Here is an 8,795-nt window from a genome sequence, read left to right as displayed (position 1 = left end):
TGATGTTGTGATGGACGTCAGGGCCTCAAGCCGGCGGTCCACCTCTCCCTTGGTCGTGGTTTCAAATATATATTGTATATATATATATACACTGAACACACTGATTGTTTGTATGTGAAATACCTCAATCTCTTTTGTTTAAATTCCAGACTTGCTACGCTGCGGTTCACCAGGAAAGATTCAGAATGGCGATTTTGTATTTTGTTCCACATCTGGCAAATTGGTTGCATCATACTCCTGTTACCATGGTTTTAGTTTAAAGGGTGCTGCTGAAATTGTCTGCACGGAAAGTGGCTGGAGCGGTCTACCCCCTCAATGTAGAGGTATGTGACTCCTTGTGTTATCTAATGTATCTCTTAGGGGTGCACTTAACTTGTAAATTAGCCTTCTTCCTACACAGAAAAACTGCTAAATAGCTTTATACTATCTTATCCTGATGTGATTTTGAAAATGTAAGGACACTGGGTGGTAGAACGCACATATCTAGGAAAAGTCATGAAAGGAGGGTCCTGAAATTTGATCGAGTGCAAAGATAGAACATTTGTCTTTACTCACAAGTAACAGACAACAAGTGTACAACAACATCAGCAGGACACAGAAAGATAGGCCCTTGGGGATATCCAAAAGCCTGTCTATACAGGACAGTCTTTAGCTGTTTTTTTAAAAGCTTCGACCGAGCCAGCTGATCTAAGATCCAAGGGCAGAGCATTCCAGCATTCCAAAGCCTGGGAGCCACGGTTTGGAATGCTCTATCACCCTGGGTCTTCAGTCTGGCACGGGGGACAACCAACAAACCCTGGTCAGAGGACCTGAGAGACCTACTGGGGCTGTAAGGACTCAGTAGGTCACAGATGTAAGATGAATGGGAGAGGGAGTGTGTGAATGAGATAGGTAATGAATTATCATTTGTACCTTTTTCATGTTTCTTTTCCCCAGAAAACTAAGGCAGGAGATCCTCCGTTAACAAAATCCAGGATTGTAACCAGTTATGTCTCCCCGATCTCATCCTACTGGCCTGTTAGTATCCATTTGTTATCAGTCACACATAAAAGCATGTTTGAATGTGTTTGTTTACAAGTAAAACAATTAAATGTCCATAATGTGTCCTTTAAATAAAATCAAGAAAACTGCTTTAAATGGTGTGGTACTGGCCTGCCTGAGCTTACAGCTTAATTCAACCAGGAGTGCCCATACCTGTTTCATACCTGTTTCAGCTTCACTTATTCCAGTTCGGAAGGTATCTGCGTTCTGTCCAGTGCACACACTGCAAGAATGCCCTGTCAGATTTAAGGCCAAACTTTCTAGATCTAAGCAAGCTTGCACTTAAAACAAGCAAATTTGGCTGCCAGTGCAGTAAGCAAATTTCACTTGATAAGATGTCTTAAAACAAGTCAGGCTGTCCGACTATCACTCATCTTGAAATAAGACCAAAAAGACTAATTTCAAGCAATCTATCACTATGATTATAGTCCATAAAATCTTGAAATAAGACTGGAAAGACTCGTTTCAAGCAATCTATCACTACGATTATAGCCCATAAAATCTTGAAATAAGACCAGAAAGTCTAAGTTCAAGCAATCTATCACCATGATTATAGCACATAAAATCTTGAAATAAGATCAGATTTAATGCAAAAAAAAAGACTTTAATCACTCAAAACTAGGGTCCTTTTTAGCATCAAAATGCTTAAATGGGATTCATAAAATTCTTGTTTTTAGGGAGCTACATTAGACCACATGTTCTTAAAATAAGGAAACATGACAATTCTGAGGATTTTTTTTATTTTTTATTAAACACTTCTGTTCTGGTATGAGGGTGAGTACATGAACTGCTGAAACCAATCATCTCAGATCTTATTTTTTGCAGAAATAAACCAGAAAAAACTAAAAGAAATTAGTTGTTTACTCCCCTACTGCACACCACAACAGACTTAACACATTATGAACATTTGATACAACCAATCACTAGCGGACTTTAAGATCGCCATCTGCAAGTTTAGACAACCCTCTTACTTCTTAGTGAAGTCTTAGTGAAGAAACAGCGGACCAAGCCATCACCTCCAGACTCAGGCCCACTGAACGCAGCCCGGGATTGGGAAATGCGGGTAGACCTCAGCCAGAGGCTCACCTTCCCACCCGAAATTGCAGTGACCAACCTGCGCCCAGACCTAGTCCTCTGGTCCAAGTCCTGCCGGCGTGTCTTCATCGTAGAACTGACGGTCCCATGGGAGGAGGCCATCGATGAGGCATTCGAACGGAAGAGGCTGCGGTATGCCAACTTAGCAGTCGAAGCAGAGGGGCGGGGCTGGAACGTGAAGGTGTGGCCAGTGGAGGTGGGCTGCAGAGGCTTTGTAACCAGCTCCACCACAAGGCTCCTGAGGGCAGTAGGGATCAGAGGACAGGCCCAACGGAAGGCAATCAGAGAACTGTCCACTGCAGCAGAACGGAGCAGTCACTGGCTGTGGCTGAAACGTAGGGACCCAACATGGGCTCCCAAATGACCACGTGGTGCCACCGTGCGACACACACCCAGGCCTGATCAGCCTGTGGTGGGCCAACCTCGGCAGAGGGTGTCTTGTGATAACTGGCCGAAACACCCAATGAGGTCGGGGACCACAACTGAAGATGTGTCGTACTGGTGGCACCACGTGATCATTGCAAAATTCCACTCCACCCAAGAGGACATCTCCAACTCCACTCAATTGTTGTGCTGAATATTTAGGGATTTTAACAACCAGTCCTATTAAGAATCCTTGCCATTCAACCAGTGCTTTCTTGTACGAGTGAGTAAGGTCACACTCATGAATGCTGTCCTTCAGTACCTCGGTCTGGATGATGGACAACAATGTGGAAACACATTTGGGGTAGGTGAGGTGGAAGGTGTAATAACACCCCATCAGGATGAGAAGAGCCTCTTGGATCATGTCCTTAGGTAAGGTCATCAGCGGCATTGTGCCAACAGCCAGGAGGAGGTTAGTAGACTCTACCAGCAGGACTGGACTGGTGACGGGCCGTCTCTGGAGAAACACAGCGGGGTCTGCAGATGGCTGAGAGCAACAAAGAGACAAAAAGTAGAACAAAATTAAAACTCAAGCATTTTTTAATATATTTGTTTTACTTTATTTGTTCAGGTAATTTTCACTGAAAGGAAGCCTCTCTTTTGATCACATTCACAGTTACACACAATCACTGTACAACACACAAGCTGCCCAGTACAACCACAGTCTGATGTAATGGCCACTGAGCAGCTCCACTGGAGTTAATTTGAGTTTAACTGATGCTGATTTAAACTCACCTCAAGAACATGGAGCAGTGCCTCACTTGCTGATCCAAGCTTTTTGGGTGGGGCAGTTGGGGATGGAAACATCGAAGGAAGTGCCTTCCACAACGCAATGGCTTGTTCAGCTGAAAAACAATATGGATACATCACATGCATTGTCCTTGTTTTTGTTTGAATTTGACTGACATCAAGTGTTGTGTATTTGAAAAATAAGCACAAAAAAAGAAGCTTTTTTGCAGTGCCCAAAATCATGGAAAAACTATGCGAACGACAGTGTACTGTATGTGTAGTGTGTATATTCCTGAAAATACATGAATCTTAATGTCACCTTGGTAAATTGTAAGATCCTGTCCCATCAAAATAATGGAAAAAAAGAAGCTAATACAATCACATCTCATGCAGCCATTACATGGTCACACCCAACTTAGAAAACATCAGTGTTTTGCATTATGCTTACATTTATCCAGACCCATTGGTGGCTTCAATGACTTGTTCCATACTCCAAAGAACAGCGCATTCTGGCAAAAGGTTTCCCATCTGGCTTTGATCTGGTCTGGGAAGTTCTTGTTGTTTGCCTCTATAAGTCGGCCCATTTCTTCCATTACCTGAGTGTAAAAATCAATAGGATAAACAGCAAACCATTTCAGACTCCCACTTCATTTTAGCGAGCGATGGCATCTAGGGGTGGGGGAGAAATCGTGTGTAATTATATATATATATTGTGTATGTGTTTTATATCTGGACCATGAGTCCATATTAAAGTTTGAATTGAATTGAATAATACAAAACAATTGTAATTACAACAAATTATCGAGGGAATTATGTAAGTCACTCACATGCTTGGGGTCTTTGAAGCAGGGATATGCTTCTAGGACCGTCTGGGTCCTCTCCTCTTCTTTGGGTGAACATGCATGTATAAAGTCTCTCCTCGCAAGATCCAAGAGATGAGCCACATCATGTTTGTTCGGTCTAGGTTTCTTCCACAACTCCTGAAGGGCTTGGTGGTGTCTGGCTTGCATTTCCCTGGAGTCATGGCCTGGCACTGAATCAACAACAAAAGTATTTAAACTTTTACTACCAACTTCCTTCTGAGAATTCACACCAAAGCAGCGAATAGATATGTGCATAGACGTCACAGAGACTAGAGACAGGTGTTAGTCTCGAGCCCTGATAGAATTTATGGAGTTTTTACAAGGAAGTATGAAAGGGGTGAAAATGTTCAAAAATGAGCTGAATCAGATGAAATGTCTGATTTTATTCAGACATTAATTTAACCCTAGCGCCAAAAATGAATAAATATCAAAAATCTGTACCAAATCACACAGTGCCAGACGTGTCCCCCTGCTTAAGCCAGTACATGTCCAGGCCCGTCTGAAGTTTGCTAGAGAGCATTTGGATGATCCAGAAGAGGATTGGGAGAATGTCATATGGTCAGATGAAACCAAAATAGTAGTTTTTGGTAAAAACTCAACTCGTCGTGTTTGGAGGAGAAAGAATGCTGAGTTGCATCCAAAGAACACCATACCTACTGTGAAGCATGGGGGTGGAAACATCATGCTTTGGGGCTGTTTTTCTGCAAAAGGGACCAGGACAACTGATCCATGTAAAGGAAAGAATGAATGTATCGTGAGATTTTGAGTGAAAACCTCCTTCCATCAGCAAGGGCATTGAAGATGAAACGTGGCTGGGTCTTTCAGCATGACAATGATCCCAAACACACCGCCCGGGCAACAAAGGAGTGGCTTCGTAAGAAGCATTTCAAGGTCATGGAGTGGCCTAGCCAGTCTCCAGATCTCAACCCCATAGAAAATCTTTGGAGGGAGTTGAAAGTCTGTGTTGCCCAGCGACAGCCCCAAAACATCACTGCTCTAAAGGAGATCTGCATGGAGGAATGGGCCAAAATACCAGCAACAGTGTGTGAAAACCTTGTGAAGACTTACAGAAAACGTTTGACCTCTGTCATTGCCAACAATGGGTATATAACAAAGTATATCAAGTAGTGAGATTAACTTTTGTTATTGACCAAATACTTATTTTCTACCATAATTAGCAAATAAGTTCTTTAAAAACCAGACAATGTGATTTTCTGGATTTTTTTTTTCTCATTTTGTCTCTCATAGTTGAGGTATACTTATGATGAAAATTACAGGCTTCTCTCTTCTTTTTAAGTGGGAGAACATGCACAATTGGTGGCTGACTAAATACTTTTTTGCCCCACTGTAAGAACATAACAGATTAGCAGAGACATCTTCTTAATTTACCTGTGCTGTCATCACTATCCAGGTCAGAGGTTGTGTCCTCTGGGGGGTCAGTGGTCGTGTCCTCTGGGGGATGAGTGTTCTTTTCTTGACGTTTCTTTGAACAAGGAGTTTGGCTGGGCTTGGGAGTTGATGGTGGGCTCATCAAATTCTGGCTTGACTTGACATTCTGCAGTCTTTTGATCATTTGACGGAGGATTGCATCCTGTGGTGAAAAATGGACATGCGACTCATTAGGAGATATGAAAGAGAAATGAGACGACACTTAAAAGGTACGGTAGATACATTGAGAAAAATAAAGCAAATATGTTTGAATGAAACCATCTGGAAGGCCCAGCAAGCCGACCCAGTCATCCAGAGGCTGTATGAGAACATCACGAACACAGGCGAGGTTGAGGTAAACTCTACCACCAGATTCACCATCCTGGAGGACAACGTCTATAGAGTGGTCCACCTACCTCACAAGACCTTGTACCAGGTGTACATTCCTCCCCCTCTGCGACAACAGCTGCTGCAGACCTTCCACGAAGACCCCTTGGCTGGGCATCTGGGCAGGTTTAAGACCTACAAGAGGCTACAGGCTCTGGCTTACTGGCCAAACCTCAGTTTGGATGTCAAACAGCATGTCCAGCGTTGTCAAGTGTGCCAGCAGTATAAGCCTGAGAGCCGGAAGCCTGCCGGGAAGCTCCAGCAGACCGTAGTCCATCGGCCCTGGGAGATGTTAGGAGTCGACCTGATGGGCCCATTCCCTAGGAGTTCGAAGGGAAACATCTACCTCCTTGTGTTTGTGGACTATTACTCCCGGTGGGTGGAGCTCTTTGCCCTGCGGCGGGCCACTGCTGAAACAGTGTCAAAGGTCCTGACAGAGGAAATCCTGACCCGCTGGGGAGTCCCTGGGTACATCCTCTCCGACCAAGGGTCGCAGTTCGTCTCTTCGGTGTTTGAAGCCACTTGCAAACAGTGGAATGTGGCACAGAAGAGGACGACAGCGTACCACCCCCAGACCAATCTGACGGAGAGGATCAACAGAAACCTGAAGACTATGATAGCCTCATATGTCGGGGACAACCACAAAGGCTGGGACAAACACCTGCCGGAGTTTCGGTTTGCACTGAATTCAGCTGTCCATGAATCAACTGGTGTGACACCTGCCGAAGCTAATCTGTGCAGACCGATCCGAGGACCCATGGAGGTCATGCTGCTGCCAAGGACTTGCACCCCTGACGCCCCAGCCTACAAGAAGGAAAGTCAGCTCCGTGAATTGCATGACTATGTGGATGGCAAGCTGAAGCAGGCTCGACAGAAGCAGAAACAGCACTACGACAAACATCGGAGGGAGGTGGCGTACGTGGATAAAGACAGGGTGTGGATGCGCTCTCACCCCTATTCAAAAGCCGAACGGTCCTTCTCGGCCAAGATCGCACCACGTTGGAAGGGACCTTACCGTGTCATCCAGAAAGTGGGCCCTCTCACGTATGAGGTTGTACTGGAAGAGACAGGAGAGGACCATCGAGTGGTCAATGTCGCCAGACTTAAACCCTGCTACCCGTCGGCTGCTGAAGTGGAGGAGGAAGACTTCAAAGGTTTTGAGTAAAATACCATATCCAAAGTGGATTGGAGTACGCCTACCCCATGGTCCGGCTTTTTCTAAAGGGGAGGGAGTGTGGCAATTCTGCCATGTCTCCGCCGCCGCCGCCGACTGTCACTTCCACGATTTTTTCACACGCTGTCACACGTCACACGCTGCCGGTATCCAGTCGTAAATCACCCAATCCCCGTTCTCTACAGACGACGCGAAATGATAAGGTGTCTCTCACCGAGTGCTGAGAGCGCGATGATTCAAGCAAACCAGGAAGTGGATTATTCCGTCCGTTCGTGTTTGTGCCGCAGGTCGCGTCCGCTGTCTGCGTCTCGGTAAATGTTTTAGCCTACTCGGACCGCGAAGAGCTGTGTGACGGCCCTGGCCCCATATTGTGTCCTGGCCTGTATAACCTCTGTTTCCCTGTCTGCAGAGAGTACTCCTGCTGGACAGGGTTACTAATCAGTGAAATGCAGGTCAGCTGGTGGACAGCTGATTGTACCCCACCTGGTTCCAGGATCCAGGGCATAAAAGATCCATGCAGGCCTCAGTATTGAGGCCCCCTTCTAAGGGGATTGCGCGTATCAAAGTAAGAGGACTAAGTGGACTAAAGACGCTGTGATTGCGGCTGCACTTTTAACGGTGTGGATTTCGGGCTGCGATCAAAGCACCAAAGCTGTTCGGTACCGTAGGAAGTTTTCTGGATCTTCCCCCCCCCCCCCTCCAGACCTCCCATATCGAGAGTGAGTTTGTTTCATTTTGACGCGCACATTGGACCGGAGGCTGTTAGTTCGTGTGACCGATATTGACCACAACCACGACTCCAGCAGAGAGGAGAGAGGCAGAGGTGCGCAGTTTTGAAAGGGACTGGAGGACTCGGTGGTCATTTACCGACCGACCGGCAGCACCTGGCGCCTGCAGACATGTCCTCCAAAGACAACCCGTGTCGGAAGTTCCAAGCCAACATCTTCAACAAGAGTAAATGCCAGAATTGCTTCAAACCGAGAGAGTCGCACTCATTGAACGACGAGGATTTAAATCAGGTAAATAATAGCAGCTGTATGTTTCGTCGTGATTGTAAAATGGTTACGGAGCCGTCGGGTTCTGTCGCCTAGTAAGTGGTACTATTTCAGACTAGCTCTCCCCCCCCAGTTGCAGAATTAAGTATGTGTTGGTGATATTGTGCAATAATTGTCCACAGTGCTGGATATCTGTGGATATCTAGGCTGTAGGCCTGTGCTGTAGTGCATGTTTAGGGTTAATTGGATGTCAGCCCCAGGGAATAGCATGCCCTTAATTGGTGCACAGATGAGTTTGACTCCCTGACATGACAAGTCACATGTCACTGGATTATTATGACACTGGACAGTTTTCAAAGAAACCATTGAGTTGTTGAATCTGGAGGGACACTTTGGTTAAGATCAGTTTAGGGGTAATGGGATTAAGAGGAGCTATGGGCTGTTTGGTAGACAAGAACACACACACACACACACACACACACACACACACTCACTCTAAGGAGGAAAAGATGGAGAGTTCCTCTGGAACAGGTGACGGGTGATTCCTTCACTCATGTGTACAGTGTGTGTGTGTGTGTGTGTGGGGGGGGGGGGGGGGGGGGGGGGTTGGGGTCTGGAGAGTGGGAGAGGAGAGGAGGAGGGGGTGTGTGTTTGTGTGGA

This window comes from Nansenia antarctica (genome assembly GCF_963989245.1).
Source record: "Nansenia antarctica genome assembly, chromosome: 18".
Lineage (NCBI taxonomy): Eukaryota > Metazoa > Chordata > Actinopteri > Argentiniformes > Microstomatidae > Nansenia > Nansenia antarctica.
This window is presented reverse-complemented; position numbering follows the sequence as displayed.